We start from the raw sequence: 22699 nt of genomic DNA on the forward strand, positions 1-22699 counted from the left end.
CGCACAGACAAAACAAAAACCCGCTCCAGATTATTTTCACTACCTAATCCTAATGTCCTAAAATCGAAATGTATCGTAGGGATATGATTAGTATTCCTTGTTTTCAAAAGAATTGACGTTTATATTACAATCAATTTATTTTAGATTTTCTAACCTTTTTTCTATGGATACTTATTCTATTCTATACTTGAGTTTAAGTACTTTATTTCCTAGTCGGCCCATATCCATTCGTAGAACGTGACCTGCCAATGTTAATCGGAAATTTTTATGGTTTGGGTTACTTTGGAATTCCCAAATTCCTTGTAGCTAGTAGGTAGTTACGCATTTGTCGCATAATATGCGCTACACTCCATCTTCATTTTTTGATCCAAATATCGCTTTCAGTTCAAAAATCATAAAACCTTTTTCAGACATCTTGCTGGTGAGTGGTGAACTAACATTCTGATCTATATGTGAGGACTGGCCTCAGAAATGTTTTGTATATCTGGATATTCATGTGCCGAAATAGCACCTTGGATTTCAGATGTTTACGAATAATTCCAAAGTACCTATAACCTGTCAGCTATCTGTACCTACCTATTCGTGTTCTAGTTTCTATTTCCTTATGGTATGATAGGTACTTATCAGTGACGAAGGGTGCCTGTTGAAGATAGGTAACTTTGCATACCTAATATGGATTTGAGTTTTGTTAATTTTCACTATTTTCCTGGTTAACAATTTTCTACTTTAACTTTTTAAGTATAATAGACATTTATAATATAATATACCTAATAGACATTTATAATAGTCATTTATAACATAATTTCAACAAGGACAACAAACGCTAAATGTATATAAAAGATAATGCACTACCACAGTTTCGAACTCGGCTAAACTCGAAAATTCTACTGTCTTGATAGTTTAGCCGGTTTAGTGTTTTGTCAAAGGGACCGTTTTTCTTCGAATCCAGAAAAAATTAAATATATAAGTAGGTATCTATACAAAAATACATCATAGACTTTTATAGGTAGGTATATTATAATCGCAGGTTTTGACATTGCGTTCGTATGTAGGTAATTGTTTGTATCTACCTACCTATTATATGCATGAAATAGGTATAGGTACCAAATTAATTGAAGCTTTTGTTAGGTATGTATTGTGTTTGTGTTGTAGCTCGTTAGATACGTATTAGTGGATATGCTAAGTGCCGCCTGGATGGGAAAGTTAACAATCAATGTAGGTATAATACCTACCTACAGACAGATGTCGTTTGGATAGTTATATTTTTTGTAGAATATTATATACATGAAGTTATTATTTAAATAAGTTAATACTAAATTATAAATTATTTTTAGTAAATAATCGCCTAGTATATAGTCTTCGCTACTGGTACATATAGATAGGAGCAGGATATATTATAATATAGATGGTGAATAAATAGAAAGTGATTTAAGATTATTTTTTAGTAAGCAATGCCGAATCAATATTTTCAAGGTAAAATTATTATAATGTTATTCACAATGATGAATCTGATAGAGATGCAAGTTTTTGGACTGCTATGCTATGACATTACCAAAAGTTGGATAAGGCCACATTTTAATGAATAGCTTAAAATCATCTAAATTCACAAAATGATATTTTGGAAATCAAATCATTATATATACCTATATGTAGTGTATTGAATTGGCACAATCAACGACATCCCTAAGCAGGCGAGTACATAAGGAGAGACGAGTTTCTTCAGACCCGGATATCCCAAGGAACGAAAATAAAACAAATTATGTGGGTGAATGAAATATTACTTACCGAGGTGATATTTTAAGAAATTTTTATGTTTAATTTTGCGACATAAAGACGGAACAGCGCGGCGCAGACGATACAAATGGAACTAAGCAATTACTGGATGCGATAGATTTCTGTAATTCATAGTGTCTATACATGTGGAATGTAAATGGGAAAGTTTAGATGTAGAAACAATGAGGCGTGGTAATTAGTATGATGGTTAATCGCAAAGTCACGTTATACGCAATATAGGTGCGTAGGTATATAATATTATGATTGAGGGTACTTATAAATAAATCATAAGGCACTTACCTACTTCGTTTAGTTTTATGTTGCCGTATAAAAAAATTGAATAAACAACAAATGCATCCAAGTATAAGTGGGTAGATATGGTAATATTGTTTGATTAACAAAACCTAGGTAAAGTAGGTAGTTAAGTAAATTATATTTTGACTACATTAATTCTCATTTATTGTTTTATTATCTGTATAAAAAAAATCACACGAATGAAGGAGGAGCGTAAAATTGCAAGCACTCTTCCAGGTGTTTACAACAAATTGATTGTGAGCCAATTTATTAAAAAAAAACCTAACTATCTTAACCGTGTTCATTGGGTCGTATGTGAACAGCTAAACAATACAAATTATTCATAAAACAAGTCTCAATTTTCTATAATTCACACAACATAAAGATTTAACCATGCTGAACACCTACGGAGTGGTGAAGAGTGGAAGTAGGCTGTGGATACCCAACATAAATAGCGCACACTTTGTCAGTCATTCTTGTAAATTTGTATTCTTAGTTCAATTCAAACAAATATGTAGGTAGATATTATGTATGATAAAGTTTAGTGTGCACTGTTTGTGTCAGATTTTTACAGCCTACCTCCACCCTTTGCCACTACAAGGTAGATATGTCTACTAGTGGCATTCATTTAGATATATATACCTAACACTTTACAAAATTTCGCCACTAATAACAGACTTCCTCTGGATAACTAATTTCGTAGTCGCTATCAAAACCAGATAACATCTCACATATAGTAGTAGGTATATATGTGTTGTGCCTATTAATGTTATGTTATTCAAACCATTACATAATTTAGTATCTACTTAATTGAAATTATTAAACATCTTGTGGCTTATGACCACCGATATAGGTAGGTACCTACATATTTTTCTTTGGGATGTGATATTTTGTACGAATGTAGATACTTTCTAATCCTTTGCAATAAAAAATATATTAAGTAGATATATATTTTATTTCCGAATTAAAAGTAATTTTGAAGAAAAGGTAGACAATCCATGCATTACCAAGCAAAGTGTAGCAGTTTGAAATTGCGCGATGTCAGAAATCAAATTGCATTGTCCATGCGCACCGTTAGGCGTTCGTATAGGATGACTCAATAAAACATGAACAACATTTTGCCTGATATTGTAATCAAAATATATATACCTACTCATTCACCTATTTGTATAAATACCTAAACGGCCAGTAAAAAGTGTGTGTCTAAATGTCTATGCAATCATACACAATAATATACGATTCTATATTGATTGCGATTTTAATGATTGGTTAGTATTGTGTGATGACGTGTAAAACCTAAGTAGGTAGGTACATATCGAAAAAAATATACCTATAAAATGTCAGCGATTGTTTTATGCTCTTTGGATATGGGCCATAATTTGACTTCAAAACTAAGTTTCCAGGTCGGAACGAGATTTAGGTCCATTTCGCGATTGGTATAAATGGCCATTGTTTTGCCATTTGCTTACAATATTAATATTGACGACAGGCCATATTTGAAAAGGTCATGGTTTTCATATATTTCAGTAAAATCTAATGTTTTATCTGGTATCTCCTGTATATTTGATTACAATTAAAACAGTAGATAGTAGATACATATGTTACATACACCAGATTCACTCTGAATTACATTCGTTGTCTGTTAAATTATTAATAATTTCACAAACATTTTATTATGTACGCTTTTGGCGAATTTTGGAATTCATAGATTATTCTATAATATGAAATAACTACATTATTGATTACACTATAGAATTAGAAATAAAATTTATTTTTATAGATAAATATTTAATTGTAAACATAACAAAGGTGTCTGTCTGTATGTATATCTTTCTGTCCATTTCCGTTTGTTAGGTTATAACTAAAAAACTAGTAAACAAAAATGTTTATGGAACTCGCACCATTCTACATTATTGATACCAATTTAGTCTACATCTTTATTTCTTATCCTCTTCTGATGCTCCAAAAGGATTCAACTTTCTTCCAAAAACTACTTTAGCCGATAGATTCTTTGCCAGTGTCTATATAGATATGAGATACGAAAGAACGAAGATAAAAATGAAAAAAGGGCGTCGTCGATTTATTTTTTGAGATAATCGACGTTGGACATTAATTCACTATTCGATATCTCAAATAAAATAAAATATCTGTTTTGAAAGTGCGCCTATCAAAAGGTTAATATCACAGATTACACCAGATCAAAGTCGGGTACTTCAATTAGTAGTTCTAGAAAATGTACCTACGTAGTTTTGGAAAAAGAGGTCTCAGTTCAGTCTTTTTGGTTTCCACCCAAGCATAATTGCATTTTCATCAGTCAAATTTGTTCGCTACGCACTGTACAATCATTCCGGATGCAACAGTGCCTTGGTGTGGCCACCGAGAACTACAAGCAGGTATCCTGTTACATATTCAATTTATTCTCGATGGCAGCTTTACTGTTTTTCTCTCTACCATATTTTCCCATTGTTCAGTGTTACTTTGCATGCGATATTGTGTTCGATTATGTACGCGATTTTCGGCCACAATTTTTTCATTCGCTCTTATCTAAACACTGTTAAAAACTACTTCATCAACCTGGATCCGTGGGATTTTAAATAGATTTTCTAAAAAGATATTCTATTATCTAGATTTAGACAATGACAATTTTTAAACACAATATTGTCTGAATTTATGATGTCTTGCACAGTAACGGACATAGGCATAGTGTCGCCCTTAATCGGACTCAAAATACCGCCCCCTGTACCATGGTGTAGTGCTAAATATCGCTGGGTTTTTTTAAATGTTACTTCCTCCTCCCACTTCAGCGTTCCGAAAATTGATATTTAAATAACAAACAGTTTGAAGATTTAAAAAATATTACTAATAATTTTAATGAATATTCCCATAATCATTTAGAAATTGGACTTACTAATTAGTGTTTCCCTTACATTTTTTACATAGTAAGAAGACATAATTTTCTGTATTCATGTTTTCAAAATTAGTATGTACCTTGGGAATTTGTGATAAAAATAGATACCTAATAGGAGATGAAAAGACGGACCATGCGGCTTCTTATCACATTGACAGAGAAGAAGCAACGTTGGTTCTGGCTCAGTCGTATTATGCACCAGATGCCTCGAGAGAAAATCTAAACATGGCCTGCCTTTTCTTCAAGCCAATAAAGCTACCAATAATATGTTGGCATTTTTACAACATTATATATTATTCGGGTTTTAATGTAAATTATTTTCATTTAAAATGATAAAAGTGATTAAAAGGCATTGTTATATAATATATAAAATTATAAATGAAGGAACGTTCAAAAAATCATTATCCTATGTATTATTTATTTCGTCTCGCTAAATATAATTTGCTTACTGACAAAAATCGTAAGTGTTTATTACTGGCAGTAATATGTATTAATTGTGCAATACGGAACTGTTATATCACTAATAATAGGTATGATTATAATTTTTTCGTTAATTTGTTCTACAATCCGATGCAGAGTCGCATCTGACTTATTTGAAGAATACATACATATTGTGCCCACAACGAATTAATAATTCAAGACGTTCACAATATGACATTCAAATTACTATAGAACAGGTAATTCAAGCTATAATAAAAATACAAATCAAAGAAATCTCATTTTTTTTAAATATCGCTGCGTATAACGGAAAATAATATATAACGGAACAGACAGAAATTTAAAAAAAATGTCTGATGGAAATAGTCAAAACGTAAATATTTTTTAAATCACAGATAGACACATTCACTGTATTACCAGTGCAGATGAATATTTAAAATTAGGAACGTGTCATAATTATTATTGTAGCTTTCCGATTTATTATATATGTATAATATATTAACTCTAGGACCTTTATAGATAAATACTAAATAGGTAGGTACTGCCTTGATACATATTATCAAGGCATTGCTGAAGATGTTTTTCTATTTACTAAGTGTATCCACGTAACAGTGGATATCAAAATGTAACATTTAGCGAGTACATAATAACATATTTACCTATGTAACCGAAGAAGGGGAAAATCGGCGATCCAGCCCGGGGCATGGTCGGGACGTAGCGATAATTACGGCGTCACGTAAGGTCGCGGGTTCGACTCTGGCCATTATTTTCGATTCCATTGTACGGTTCTCAAGCCATTATTATCAATTTATATATTCTCAGCTAGCGTACGGTAGAATCTCAATTATTAGGTACATGGGGATCCATCTATCTACACGGGTACCTACACACAGTGATGTCGTTCTATTTTATAACAACCGGTTCGCGCTTTAATCATTCCAGGTTCGATAAATATGTGCATGTGTACATTTAAATTTAAACGATCTTTGGCTTAGACTGCGACAACTTGAACAAGAAACACGACAGTGGCGCTATACTTATTGCAGGCTATCAATTCTCCAAACCGTTGTCTTTTATGTCACAATTAACCACAATTCAAGCATATTATGCCCAATAACTCGTGTTATGATAATTATTCAGCATATCGACCGCTCTATACCATTAATAATTGGTGCAGCGATTAGGTAAGGTAGGCCACGACGACTAGAGCTTGTAGTTTCTCGAATTTAAGATTTTTTTTTCTCGAGAGTTAGAGATTGATTTTTCAAGAATTTTGAGAAATTTCTTTTTTAAAATGGCCTCAATTTTCTTCAAAAAAAAATCACCGGTGAATTTTCAAATTTTTTTCCCGTTTCAAAATCGTGTGCACAGAACAGATTAATTAATGTAAAAGCCATCGCCAAAAACCGCATCGACTGTTCCCAATGATTGAAAGCACGTTACATTAATGTGCCAAAATAAAATACATAGGTATTATTAACACTATGTATTGAAAATATTATATTATTTAACACGTGTTTAAGTTTATCACATAGTTTTCCATACTCGAGATATTTAGCCTATCACCTATATCACACCCAGTAGGGTAAGCCAGTTCCTATCAATTTTGTGTTCCCTGGTCTTGTGGTTTTTTCCCACATGAAAATTCATTTTCCACAGTTTCCACTTCGGATCAAAGTCGGCAGCTTTTTTCCGTTTCAAATTATTTTTGTTATATTTTCCTAGTAACAATTTTACAAATTTTTGAGATTCTTGTTGATGATTTCTCGAGACTTTTTAAGACGATATTTCTCGATCACAACCTCTAACGATGACAAACTCCATACAGTCGTACTATAAAACCACAAGTGCTCTCATATCCAATTAATATATTTATTTTATAGGATGTAATCAGTTACCTACCTTAGTACAAAGCCATTGGCGCCGCTGGCAAAAAACCATGTATTTTGTCGCCATTTCTATTGCAGTCATTTAATCATAAATACTATTATGGGGATTTCGGATGTACTCACGGATTAATCACCTCGATGCGATTAACCGGTCCGCAGATTGGTACATAATAACCGGCTCTCGTCAAACGTCTTGATTACACCACTATATGATTTACATTATATTCATATACGTAGGTACATACTAAGTAGAGGCGATCGTCAAGGGTAGACATAATTGTTTTTTTTTTTTTTTTTTTAATTATTATTAGTTATCGAATAAGTTATATATCTATGTTATATAATAATATATACTGTTTGCTCTAAAAATATATTCAGGTTAAAAATATGGTGTATTCGAGGACATGTGGTGTAGGTACCTATGATTTCCGTTTACTAACTATTAAATATTTATTGAAATACTTGGTCTTGGTACCATAACCGTGTAACAATTCCAGTAAATTTTGCAAACATTAGTTAAGTATTTATGTGTGTCAAAGTACGTCAACAGGAGTTATTCCGTAACGGAGTTACAACTATTTTTTGGTGGGATAGTTAAAAATATATAACGAAACCAACAAAATTCTTATTTCAAATTGTTCGCATGTGTTGTTGCAAAGCACCCATCACAGACGCAATATTACTACGTACCATACCAAAGACAATTTGGTTTATTTAATTTAAAATGCCCACATGCCTTTCGTATTCTTTGTAATCATTTCTGTACCTACCCAGTGGCATATTTAAGGACTTGGAAGCCCAAATGCACTGACTGATTTGAGCCCCTCACGATATAAAATATAATAACACCATAAATTCCAATTACTAATGTCCTCATCCAATTATTATGTGATTATGTTAGACTCTTTGGCTTTAGTTTTAGGTTATATTGTATTTTGTATGGTACTCATTTTGTGAGAAATTCGCACCTTTTTAAGATTTTGGTATAATTTAATATGTATTTGTATGACTGGTTTGAACTGTTTCGAGGTCCCCTTTTAAATCTTCTGATGAATCGGTTGCGTCAGTTTTGTCAAAGAAAATCGCTGCTGTATTTACTTATATGACGATTATACGTGATTATTGTTTCACGTAATTCGTAAAACTGTAGGTACTTACTCGTGTTCCTTACATATAAATGTATAAAGGACATTACTCTTTATAATTAAGAAATAACGCCGCTAGAGGGTGAGAAGAAAAAAATGTTAGGTGAGTCTTACCAGTTTATTTAATATGCGCAGTGCGCATCAGCGGCGATGTTTCGCTTCCGAGAATCGCGTCGGGCGATTCGACGCGACTCGGCGCGATTGGACGCGACTGGAAGCCTCCGCGGATACCCATCGAAATGGAAATTGACCGTTTTCAAATGGCTGTGCACATCGGAGTAGTGGTTCGATGAAAATAATGGCGAATATGCGTTTCACCAGTGACGTCCCTAGGAAAAGTGCCGCCCTTCAGTAAACTTAGAATGCCGTCCCTGTTATTTTTTAATTACAAATTCTCTGCAAATTCGTACCTACTTACCTATTACATTATTTATTTTCGGCTATCTTAAGGCTATAATACCTCAGCTGGGGCACGGTCTACAATGATCGTGACTAGGCGATGCGTGGATTGTGTAAATGACGCGTGCCGAACGAAATATAATTTGTCATTAAAATTAAACATACGTCCATTTAATGTTATGTTTATTGTTCTATTAGTAACAATAATAATATCTTCATTGACATGTTTTCTTTTTCAAGTAAATGGGTAACGTTTTTAGTCATCTTTACACGATTTAAGAATTAATACCCCCGTCGCCATCACGAAACAAATTCACGTGTTCGCAGCTCAACTTTCGCTCTCCGATTGCCAGCGAGTCCAAAATTTCGTCGCACCTATAGTTGAAAATTATTTGCCGAACCAAAAATCTTTAAATTGACATTAACACCATTTACTGAAAATTAGAGCATTTCCAGGAAACGTACTCTCAAGCAGTGGTGATATCAAATAGAATAAGTATACGCTTTATAACTCGGGACTTTTTTTTAAACTTTTTACTACACTAATACGCCTCTTTACTTGATTATGGTGCATACAATTCGATCAAATAATATTCACTTGTATTAATATATGTAGTAATTAATAAATAAATAAATATACGATATACGTAAAAAAATATTTTTAGAATATAATTACAACATTTTCATCATAGAGCTGGAGTGCAAAGTTATGAAGTGGCATTTCTACGTGGAGGTGTGGCGTTGACAGGCTTGAAGACACTCTTGTGGAAATATGCAGTAACACCCATTACAATATCTATGTATTACAATACCTACCTACAACAATAATTATCCTAATCCCTAATCTTTTGAACTAAAAAGTCGATTGTTTGCGTCGCGTCGTGGAAAACCGTCACTACTCTGAAAATTTGTAATATTTATATTCATTTCTTTATTTGCCGCCCTTCACAATGTGCCACCCCGTGGCTGAAAGGTGGAAGTAGGCAATTAAGATCCAACATATAAATAGTACACAGTAACTTTGTCAGTCGTGCTTATTTGTTTTCATTGAACTACGACTACAAATTGTAAATAGTGTTGGTTATTTTTTAAAATTCAATTAAACCCTGTGTAAACCAAGCCATAATATTTACTTAATAATCAAAAAATATTCTTCTATCTATAAAATATCTAAAATTATGCCATTAACGATATAAATAATGATGTTTTTTATAATAAGACTTGTTTAGCGCTTGTAACAATGTTTTTCACAGCGCAGCCCTTAGAGCACGCTAGTATTGTTTTTTTTCTATAAAGGAATCTCCAGTATTAAGTGAGTTTATTTAATCATTAATCTAAGTAAACTGTTTTCCTGCTGCAATAATAAAATTTATTTATCTACATATAAGTAGTAAACGTTGGATCTGAGTTCAAGCACAGTTTAAAAACAACATTTTTTCAAGACCTGGGATTATTAGCCTGCGCGTAACCGCTCGGCGATCGTGGGCGTTAATAGTGAACTTTGCAAATTACATATTGAAGACGTTCAGACATAGTATTAAAACAGTATAAAGAGTAAATACAAAAAGGCTCCGTCTTTACTTTCTATGGAAAGAGACTTTCTTCAACGTCTTGTTAATTAAAAAAAAAAAACATTTTAAAACATATTGACGTAGACAAATAAGTTCGGTGTAATGTTTCAATTTTTGGCATTGACTTTTTATTAAATTTTAATTCTGCAGCTATCGTATATGGTTCTTCCCATGGTCCTTCCGTCACCATCACCCGCGAGCGAATCACCAACACCGACGCACCGCCAGATAATATGCAAGCGATGTAGCACTATACAAATGTTATACAATATAAAATATATATATATATATATATCTAGACGCCGCGGTGTATGGACAAGGTAAGAAGACAAGACGTAGAGGTATAATATAAAAACGAAAAAAGACCGGTTTGGACGGGGACTCGGGGTCATTATTCTGCGAGAGGTTGGTCACTGGTCACCGCAGTTGCCGGCCGGGCGGCTGGCGTAGCCGCTATGTTCTGGCGATCCGCGAGAGGTGGACAACAAGAGACGTATTGCCAATATTAATAACAAGTCTTTAAATAGAGAAATTATTCTATCCCATTCAATATACATAATACAATAGGTATTATATAATTTTTTTCATTGGTTCTACAATCAGATTTTTTACGTGAAATGGATCTTAGCTACTTGGTAAACCCAACAGAACATAATATTAATTAAATAGCCATGTGAAAGCTGGTTACCATGGACCAAGTTTGTTACTTTATAACGGTCAGGCTATAGTATTTTAATATTCATTAGCAGGCTATCATAAGATACCAAATCGCTCCGGATGATTTATTCCATCTACGTGAGAATGAGTATTATAGGTGAGCGTTGTTTTATAAATTCTTAAAATATGGTCTATTTAGCTCATTGAGCGTACTATCATGTAGGTATCTATTATTTTATAATTTCTTGTATTTTACCCTTTATACATACCTACTGTTTTTCTAATACTGCGTCTATTTCTTTGTTTTTAAATCTGATAGTGTAAACGTCTTAAATTGTAATTTGTAAATAAATTTAATAATTTAATAAATTTAAATACGAAAAAATATGACATAAAACAGATTATGTCTATCGGTTTATACAAATTCGATAAATGTAACTTTGCAAAGTCGTTATAGATTAACACTGAAGCCAGTTTTGATTTATGACACAATCATGGTCGCATCATAAAACGCAAGAAATACAAAACGCGCGGCGTTTCCTTAAATATTATCAATATGCACATTTCGTTAATGTGACAAAATTTAATGCATATTATAATATGGACGTAACTATTGAAAATAATATATTTACCAAACATAGTACGTGTTAGGGTTATCCCATACTTCTTCACAATTCAGAATTAAACCATCTTACAGTATTACACAGGAAACAACCCGCTTATCTTATTTTTTTTGTTTCCTAATCATCTGACTACCCTTAAGATCTCGGCCCAAGTTAAAAATTAGCATGAATTTGCTACAAGAGCCCCACGACTTCATAGGCGGACACTTTACCTCTTGTCCACTGCGAGTGCTTAATAATAAATAAATCGGAATTCTTGATAAACTTACATACTATTACTTTGTACCGAGGGGGACTTGAAACTGCATCCATCGCATTCGAGGTAGTACGCGTTACGAAAATTGATAACCAATGGATTTGCCATTGAGCAAATTACTGAGAGGTTATTTGAATGAATTTTAAAAACACGTTCCATTTATTTGAGATACGAGGTTTATTTCAACATAGTGTTGTTCCAATTTCAATTAGATTGAAATTTAAAATTTGACATTTATTTTTACTTTTCTTCTCGTAGTTGTAGGTAAAATCTAGAAAATCCATTGGTCTGTATTTTTGTCTTTTTATTTGTACCAATGTGATATTGATATATTAAATTCAACAGAAAACCTTGAATAAAAAAATGCGTGAGTGAGGTTTCAAGCGCTCATCGTTAGCCAATTGCGCTCTAGCGGTCCATAATCTCTGTGCTGATGATGAGGAGTACCCGTCCGCCAAGAACCTGTGCAGATATGGTCCCTGTACGGCCCGCGGGCCTGACATATCGTAATTGATCCACTACATCATTAACATCGCTACTTTTAGAGATACGGTGGCAGTAATATGAATTAAATTGGCTCGCTTGCATTGTGCATTCTGACCACAGCGTGTTTGGATAATTTGGACCGCGTCATGTATTTAGAAATTAACCAATATTGTCTCAAATTTTATATATTCTGTTTTAGATTAAATAATTATTGTGTTCAGTTGTGTTCATTGTGTATGCAGTTGGCGAGATGGCTTTCAAATCTCTCTCAAATAATTATGGTAATGGTAGGTATAATTAATAACGTGCAATAAAATGTTTAATTTTCTAAAAGAAAATATGACTATCGCCTCTTTATATACTTATAGAGCATAATATTATATTATATATCAGTTAAAAGTGATACCTTATATATATTTTTAATATGTGTGGTAAACGACGTTTTTGAGTTTCAAACGTAACTAGTTATACCTATTGTATTTTTAAATTAGAATAGCATGACTGTCTTCATTAGCGAATAGATCTTCTATTAAGATTTTTTGGATCATGTTCGATCCTATGAAGATCATAAAGATACCCCATTTCAATAAGAACACAACTCGAAATTTTTTAGGTTTTGAGTTAATATTGCCATTCGATGTAGAAAGGTATTCTCTTTATAATTCAGCCAAAAGAGTCAAAAAATAATTCTAAAATGGGTCATAAAATCGAATAATCCTTTCTTGGATTAATCATTAATTCAATTATTTACTGAAATATCTGGGTTAATTCCTTATCAAACTGTAAACTTTCTTTGATCATTGCTGAATTCCACAAAATTAAGGATTTAAAATTATAATGAGAATTTGTGCAAAAATTTCAAACACCATTATCTTGGAACAAGGTTTTTTGAGTTTTTTTCCCTATTTAAATATGGTTCTCCACACAGTGGAGGATGTTTTAATAGATTTTTGTTTAAGAAATAGAAATTAGCCACTTGCTCAACACATATCACATAATCAATCACATATTAAAAAACAACGTGTCAATATGCCACACCCGGTATCCGAACCCGAGACGCACGATATTATAAGCCAAAGCGGTAGCCAAATGATTACTGTAAGCCAGTAAGTTTTTAGTGAGGTTTTAAGGGTGTTTATCACTACGACAGGCCCTACGACACAATAACAGTAGTGTTAGTGACACAGTAGTGGAATAATGGTATCAATAAAACAAAACAGTCGCATACACACTCATACGATGATAAAAACACATAATATATTGACCTAACCTGTCACGCTCCACTATTGGAGCAAAAGGCAAGCACATGGTCGCGCCGCTTCCCTCAGTTTATCACCACGTCGCACGCCTCCCGCCGTGTTCGACCTGCAGCGCGTAGATCGCTTTTGTACCACCGATACAATGGTGAGGGAGGGTCGGCAACAGCGACGAAACTCTTGAGGTTAAGCCACAAGGGTACGGAATGTCGTTTTCTCTGGCATCATTCAGAACATCTGTATATACAAAGAATATAATAATATATAATTACACATTCTCGTGAAAAGCCAATTAAATGTGATTTTATATGCAGTCTATATTTATTTTTGGGTATTACAATATATGACTTTTTATTTGAACAATATTAATACGTAAATGAAAAGTTATACAGCTATAATACCCTCATTGGTATAGATAGGCACATGTACCTATACAAAAAATCTATTACTCACCTATCATTCCAATCATAGCCGGAGCAGGTGTAAGGAATAATGTACTTGAATAGTTTCTTAGACCGCAAAAACACGTCGACTGATTCAACTCCAACCACATATCAATAATAATAAGATAAATTGAAAAATACTATACTATACTATGACATTCGTTATCGAGCGCAGGATTACCGTTTGAACAACGTGTCAATTGTTTGACACTGAAAATAACACAGTAATTTATACAAATTATTATGCAATAGTTACTCGATACAATTTAAATATAAGTATGTATACATATAACGTTTATAAGATCGGTAATTAAACATTAAATAGTTTGTTAATTTGTTTATATTTATTACAGGTTATTATGGCAGTACACATTTAAAATGATGTATATATTTTTTTATCAAGTAAAACTCTTAATAATTATTTTTTTTACTATTTTCAGTGTTCGACTACTTTGACGGGGTAAAATATTTTTCAAACATAGGTAAGTTATTTTAATAATATTTAATTAAGTAGGTAATTCAACGATTATTAATTTAAATCTTTTTTATACAACAGATTCAAAAAAATAGTTTTAAGTACTTATATAATATTCGAATTATTCTGAAACTATAATTGTAATCTTATTAACGTGATTTAAATTGCAAATATGGTAGTCAGTATTGGCGGAATTTTAAAATGACCTCATTGGGCATCTCTAGGATTTTGCTAATATTATGTTCATTTCTGAAGCTTTTCAAGAGCTTTTGGCAGCAACCCACGATAATAATATGTTCAATATAGAATCATATATTCTTAAATCGTATATATATTTTATCTTGAATAAATTAGAAGGTTTAACACTATTTTTTTTAGTAAACATTATGCTATTTATAAATGAATTTTATTCTTGTTGATTTCCTTTATTTATATTAGAAATATGAGGCGTCTAATACAAAAAGCGAAAAGTCCACAATTCAATATTTTCGGGAAACAACGTTTTTATGTTTCAAGCTTCATTTTATGTCGAAATTAGAACCAAATGGCAATTTGTTTCAGCCGATAAACTCTTAAATGTAATAAATATAGGCAAAATAAAATTAGACATAGCGCTATTTGTACTTCACTTTTTAATTTACGCCGCATAAGGCACATATTTCCGTGGCACTGTCATAAATTTACCAGATGCTACGGCATGGGAGACACCCTTTTCAATACTGAACGTTCCCTTATTGGTTGAATTAAACACGCGCGAAATCAACCAAGCTTTAAATAATATGAAACACGGACTTGGCGCTTTTTGTAACAAATCGAGACTTAAAATATTTTTTTTCGTAGGGTTTTGGAATTTATAGATCAATACATATTGTGTAAATTATACAAAGAATACCTACATGCATATTGTTTTCTCGATTTTGACTAAATGTGGGCTTATCGCTTTTTGGAATTAGACGCCTCATATAGTAGGTTATATTATTATTATACAAATACTTAAATTTGTCATAATAAACAATTAAAATTGTCTTACTCTATGAAGTATATATTCGTAGAGCAGTAGACAGTAAGTCTGTGGTACACAATTGTGAGAGAGATTCTTTATATTATTTACACAAAATATCTTTACGTTGGTACACCTGTCGTATTCACGGGCAACTTTTAAAATAACTGTTTCGATGTCTTTTAGTTTTGATTTCCGATGTCCGCTTTTATAAATTTACATATTAGGCGTTTCACAACCTCTCAAACTACACAAAATATTTTACATTTCAATATCACGTTAAAAATCCTTATAGATAAAGAAATATTACATAATAAATGACATGATAGTATAGATAGTAAATAAGGAGTTATGTATTATATTAATACAGTGCAGCACGTTTTCACTACGTGATGCGTGATGAAAAATATCATCATTAAGAGAAAACTCCAAGAAAAATAGGTCTGCTAGAATGCGAATATTGCGGTTGAATCTAAGGACATTGGTTCGTAGAAGCACAAACTATTTCTTCTCATCATCGATAGTGTCTAGAGTAGACAGCATATACGAGTAGCAGAATAATATAAACTGTACTTATTTATGCTGAAAACAACCAATCCACAAGTAAATTTTATTGCCTCACATGGACAAATAATATCTAAACCGTTTACCAAAGATCTGAATGCTAAAATCAAAGTGGCAATCGTAGCCGTTTCTTCAATAGTATAATGCTTTTAAATTAAATAGACATTTTAAAGAGAAATACGTCATTATTTTGAAACTAGGTTTCGTTATAAAATCTCCAGAGCTTTTTTGAAAGAGTTGTCAGATGAAATATACAATTTTATTTGTTTTCAAAGCTCTGTGTATACATTAGAAATAAAACCGGTAAAGCTATCATTCATTTTTTGTTCAATGGATATTTACAAATTCTATTCCTATTTTTTTATAACTTGATACGTCTTGACTTATTAAAAGATAATCTAACTTTCATTGTATCTATATTGTCATTTGTGCCTGGCTGGTCATGCTCGCTCGTAGGCAAGGAGCCGGATGCAATTGCTGCCATAATTCTACATGGAATTATTTCATTACTTTATATCATAAGTAAAAAACGATAGAAAAATGTTCAACCTAATCAAAACAATATTTTTGTAGTTACTAGGTTCACTGTTTGTAGATATTAGATATTTTTTCTCGAAAGTTTAATATAGGATACATTATAATAAACTGAATTAATAATTTTTCGATTATTACTTGATACAGTTTAGAATAAATAACTGGAAACATATAAGTAGGTACATATCGTTTAAAATTAAATAATTTAATTTTTGGCGAATACTATAAATGTGGTATGACAGTGTTTTACCTATTGGGAATCATCGATTGACCCGTTTAGTACCCATTGCTACTTACGTAATGAAGCAATGATTTTGCTAAAGCAGAGCTCGTAACGAGAAAAAAGTTATGTGATTCACTGATAACCCCTTATAGCCCAAGTGTTGATGTATTATACATGTACCTAGTAGTTGTTTGAAGTTATTATAATGTTCAGAGATTCAAGACCATTTCAGCAATGATATGTACCTAGATAGTAATTAAAATATTTTTCTGTCATTATTCTCAACTCAATAGATAGTTTGGTAGTTGATAAGTAATGACGAATAATACTTATCACAAAACAATGTGCAAAAGCCCTCTTTAATACGAAGATTTCGCCCAACTACAATGGATACATCTTTTACTGATCGTTTTAAAATTAGTAGGTATGTTGTATGGTATGTAGGGTATATTTTGTTTTATTTAATTTGACAGTTCATTATTCAGACAAAAATTAATTCAAGTTGTTTAATTTTGTGTATTGTATGTAACACGTACCTTCTGTTTTTTTTCGGTTTGAGGACATTGTATTTTACAACGTTTTTCTTAGCTCGTATTCTTATTTTTTCGGTGGTTCTTTGTCCGGTACAAATCTTGCAACCAATTTTTAGCTAACTTACCGACTAGCTAGACATTTGAAACTTTTTGAATGTACCAGAACACGATGTCAATCCATCTTTAAGTAGAATTGAATTCATTTTCAGTTAATTCTGTTTTGTATGAAAAGTTATTCCGACACCATTATTGGTTGCTAGGTGTCTGGGGTCCTAGCAACTAAAATTAATATATACGTGCGTTACTATGGAAATCAATATGACACGTCAAAATGACATTTCAGTATTATTTCTCTCGAGTACAACTTTTTTTGATCGCTTAAGCTAGTCAAGTCAAGTTTATATGATTCAACGGAAAATTTAAAAACGTTGTATATAAAAGGTTCTTTTTATCTTGTAAATATTTTAATTCATTATATAATAATATGTGGGAGGGGTGTTGGTAGGTTGTTAAGATTCGACATAAAAAGTGCACACTGTAGTTTAGGTATGCTATAGGGATAGGCGATCTGACAAAAATAGTGCTCACTTTTTCAGTCACACTTATTTTGTTTCCATTAAATTAAAAATACATATTACGGTACTTGTTAGTTTTAATAAATTCCTTAAGAGCCCACATGCCCAACGTAGGTTAAAACGGAAATTTTATAGTATTTTCAGAGCATAACCCTGAACATTTCTTAGACGTTGTAGATAATCTATTTATATAATTTTGAAGCCTTATTATCCTTTATATTTATTTTAAACATTTCATGACTGTATAATGTATTTTTATTACGTAAAATAGTATTCTTTTAAACCTCTCGATCTAATGTTTTAAAATATAGTCATATTTCGGTACATCCAAGTGCAGTGGTGTTAAGATTTATTAATTTTTAAACGCATTTAAACTATTAGAAAAATTAATGTTAACATTATACGAGTATAGTGAGATATTTACGATAAAAAATTACATTTTATAATCTCTGTGATCCCAAATTTGACAAGAATTAGGCATTTTATTATTTAAAAAAATGAGCATAATTAACACATTTGAAGATAATTCTAAAGATATTGATTATATGCTATGTCTTTGACCATTCGAATGTAATAAACATCTTACGAATAGTGTTTGTTTGATAATAATTATTGACCTAAGAATATGGTAGTATTTTTTTGAAATTCGCCATTTCTATTGGGATTTCCCAGTGGTTAAGCTACAACATACGGCCGTAGCCATAAATTTACAAACGATAACTGAAGTATGGAGTAAGATTATGTTATCGCGCGTGTTTGAACATGTACCTAACCGAAAAAAATCGTTTTTTAAAAAACGTTACAAGACACTTATGATTTTTGTTTTTTATGTCATTGTAAAGGCTTTGAATTTGTAATTTTTTTTTTTCACTATATGCAAATTAAATACACTTCTAATTAGATAATAATTCTAAATACTCTATGATACTTACATTCTATTTTCGAATATCAGATAGATAAGTCTAATTTCTGCCTAAGTTTCAAACATAATAAGTACCTATCTACATATTTTTCTTAATAATATATCACGAATAAAATCTGTGCAGGCGTAAAATTGATTTATTTGACCTTTTATATGAAATGACACGGTGCCGTTACGGATTATAAAAACTCTTACCAACAACTGTATGTTGGTGTATCCGGTCGGGCGCTTAACGGGTTAAGCCCAGTTTTCAAAATCCGAAAACTGGTTTTCGGAATCGGCTCTACTGTCCAACCACGTGCATGTATACAGTGAATAAACTATAATATAGTATATTATTTATGAAAGGTACCTATCTGCTTACTAATATTTGTGTGTATAAATTATTTTTTGTTTTGTTTGAAGTTTGTTTTTGGAAAAAAGGGATTGTCTTCGTTTTTCTGCTTTTAATCAGTATTTTTTCATAGCGATAGTTGTAATATTTTTCTGTTTAAGTATTGGTCTGTATCAGTTGTATATTTTCCACATGTTAATGAATCTATATACATAATATCTGAAGATGCTAAAAACGATTTAAATGTAATAAGTACAAAACATAGATCAATAATTAGAATTCAAATTTAACTTGCTTCAAGTACCAATCTTCAGTCGATATTACAGATTTTATAAATAACTAGCTGAAGTACTAGACTTCACACGTTAATCAATACATATTTATTGAAATTATACTTTTTTTGCGCGTTTGGGAGTATTTTTGAGTTAAGTGTATTTTTGGCGTGTGACATGTAACATATAATTTATTTTTTACACGAAAAAAAAGGTTATCAGCCGAACGCACTACCTTTATGCTACGGTATGGTACTGCAATCGTGACGATTAATACAGAATAATATTATAGTTTAGAATTGTTCCGTTGCCTAGGCAGCGAATTTATTATTGTCGGCCATTTGCAATTCCTTACGTAAACAAACGATTAAACGCCAGAGTGTCAGTTGGTACTTTAAAAATAAAAACAACGAGAAACCATTGTATAATTTAGTAATATAAGTTAAAATGTATAGAAATAAACCAACGGCGTTCCAATAAGCGGTCCTTTTGCTTGAGTGTGTAATTTAACACAATAATTAAGAGCTAGTCAAAGAATCTAGTTTATCACAAGTTTTGTTTTTGCTTTGTTTTGCTTTCTAACGCGCGTACATAAGTACACCCACCGATTTTTTTTTCAATAATTAACAAATCAATAATAATCACATTTTTTCAATATCCAAAGTAGGTAACTCTTGTATACAAGTCGGTTTACAAGAAGCGAGGCGAGAACCGCGCTAATTTTCATAGCCGATTTTGGCAAAATTTATGAATTCAAGAATAAAAATCTAACCTTACAAATAATCCAGTAAGTATATCGGCTATTTTCTAAATTTGTTTGCCGCTGCCTTCCTGTAAACCGTCAAGAACCATGTATTGCAAGAACAAACAGCATCACACTTCATATAAAAAACCTTAGATTTTACCAAGCCTTTGTTTGCATGTTAGTAGAAGATTCGATAGACTTAGATATATATAATGTAATATCTGTGTATTTGAATCCTAAATTCAATAATTAGAGACGGGAATCTACGTTGGTATTTTTTACCTTTGAAATGTTTTTAGATTATTTAATTTAAATAATCGCATAGTATGGTATAACGACTCCTTTAATAAATTACTTTTAAAACTTAATTCGACAATGAAATTTATATTACACATCTTAAGTCAATTTATACCACCAAACCACAGCAGTCGTCGGAGTTACTATCAATGTACATAAAGTGACCTTAGTAATATAGTAAATAATGAAACTCAAGTCATTTATTGTTACTTCGAATGAATAGTTTCCACATTTATACTTTACATGCATATAACTTGTATATATATATATTGGCAGTTATATTCCAACTAACAGTTTCACGTGTTAATAGCATCGTAATGGCATTTCGAAGAATAGAGCATTATAGCAATAGAGTTCTAAAGCCATTTATGGAAGTTCAATTACACATTAAAACTAGTGGTGTCACTTAAAATAATTGTGTAGCAAACGGTTCTCTTGAATAAATGTTCGTATTCACAATCCAAAGTTTAATAGCACCCTGGAAATATAATAAACTACATTTTTATTCAACGAATAATTAATCCTAATTCGTAATAATTATTTGAATAAAAAATAGTTTATTACATTATTAGCAAGTGCAAGTACGGTATAACTAAAATTTGGAGAGATCCTGATACCATTTAGTAATTTAGGAAATTGATACTTTGATTCAAAAACACAAAAATCGACTCCCAAAAATTAACGTAATTTGTGAAGTGCTTCAAAATAATTTACTTAATAAATAACTACTAGTACATTTCCTATATTACTCTCCCTATATTATTATGCTGCAAATATACTATAAAAGGTGAACTCCATTAAATGGGAACTAACGAAGTGTGTCGTACGGTTATACAAATGTATTGTCAAAATAAAAATTAAAAAGTATTAAGTTATCAAATAATAATCTAAGGAAAGTTTAAAAAATAATATGTAAGTTTTTAAATAAAGATAGACCAAGTGAGACTCAAACCTTACATTTCATCACTGTCCGGATGGGTTACATGTAAATTGTACGTAAAACATTTCACCGTAGCACAGTTCACCATGAGCTTTCTTATCGGAAAGAGATGACCGTATACTATACGTTATCAAATTTTTTTAGATCCAATATGAACATTAATTGAATTTTAATAGCTGATTTTGGCAAAATTCATGATTTTTATTCAAGAATGAAAACCTAACCTAACCTACCTAACAAATAATCCAGTATATCGGCTGTTTTCAAAATCTATTTGTTGCTGGCTTCCTGTAAAGTTTAAACCAACAAGACCGTGTTTTATTTAGACATGACTTTTATGTCTGTACTGTGCGACTCAAAGAGGTTGGACGATCTTTGGTCGTACATCAACAAAGGATGAACCACGCTCAGGACGTCCTGTAGAGGTGACTACACCAGAAATGATCAATAAAATCCACGATATGGTGTTAAGCGACCGAAGATTAAAGTTGAGTGAGATAATTGAGGTTACAGGGATCTCAAAAGGTAGCGTCATTTCTATTTTACATGACAAATTGGGCATGAAAAATATTTCTGCAAGATGGGTGCCGCGTTTGCTCACAGTCGACAATAAACGCAATAGGGTGGTGGCCTCTAAAGCCCTGTTGTCGCTCATGCAACGCAATCCGGATGAATTTTTTCGTCGCTTTGTGACTGTAGATGAAACATGGATACACCACTATACTCCCGAGACGAAAGAACAGTCAAAGCAGTGGATTGCGAAGACAAACCATGTCCAAAGAAGGCGAAAACCGTAAAATCAGCTGCTAAGGTTATGGCTACTGTATTTTGGGATGCACGTGAAATTATTTTCGTTGACTATTTGGAAAAAGGAAAAACAATAACAGGGGATTATTATGCATCTTTATTGGACCAGCTAAAAAACGAAATTGAAGAAAAACGGCCTCATTTAAACAGGAAAAAAATCCTCTTTCATCAGGACAATGCCCGTGTTCACACATGTTTACGATCAATGGCTAAAATTGAAGAATTGAAGTTCGAATTGGTCGACCACCCACCGTATTCGCCAGATTTAGCCCCCAGTGACTTTTTCCTTTTCCCAAACTTAAAAAAATGGCTAAGTGGACAACGTTTTTTTTTCAAATGA

The 22699-nt window shown here is 32.0% G+C and overlaps 1 protein-coding gene across 2 annotated transcripts in view; it reads left to right on the plus strand.

Annotated features, from left to right (window-relative positions):
• B4 (imaginal disc development protein B4) overlaps positions 1 to 22699 on the plus strand; it is a 172411-nt gene that overhangs the window by 14398 nt on the left and 135314 nt on the right. Inside the window, exon 2 of one of the 2 annotated variants that reach the window (XM_085960926.1) lies at positions 14579 to 14620. The exons of the other annotated variant lie outside the window; for it this stretch is intronic. The gene's annotated coding sequence lies outside the window, so the exon portion shown is untranslated. The remainder of the gene's footprint in view (positions 1 to 14578; positions 14621 to 22699) is intronic. 2 annotated transcript variants of the gene reach the window in all.

The sequence above is a fragment of the Rhyacophila brunnea genome, unplaced genomic scaffold, assembly GCF_057557595.1.
Source record: "Rhyacophila brunnea isolate RB1 unplaced genomic scaffold, BYU_Rbru_1.0 scaffold_12, whole genome shotgun sequence".
In the NCBI taxonomy this organism is placed as follows: domain Eukaryota; kingdom Metazoa; phylum Arthropoda; class Insecta; order Trichoptera; family Rhyacophilidae; genus Rhyacophila; species Rhyacophila brunnea.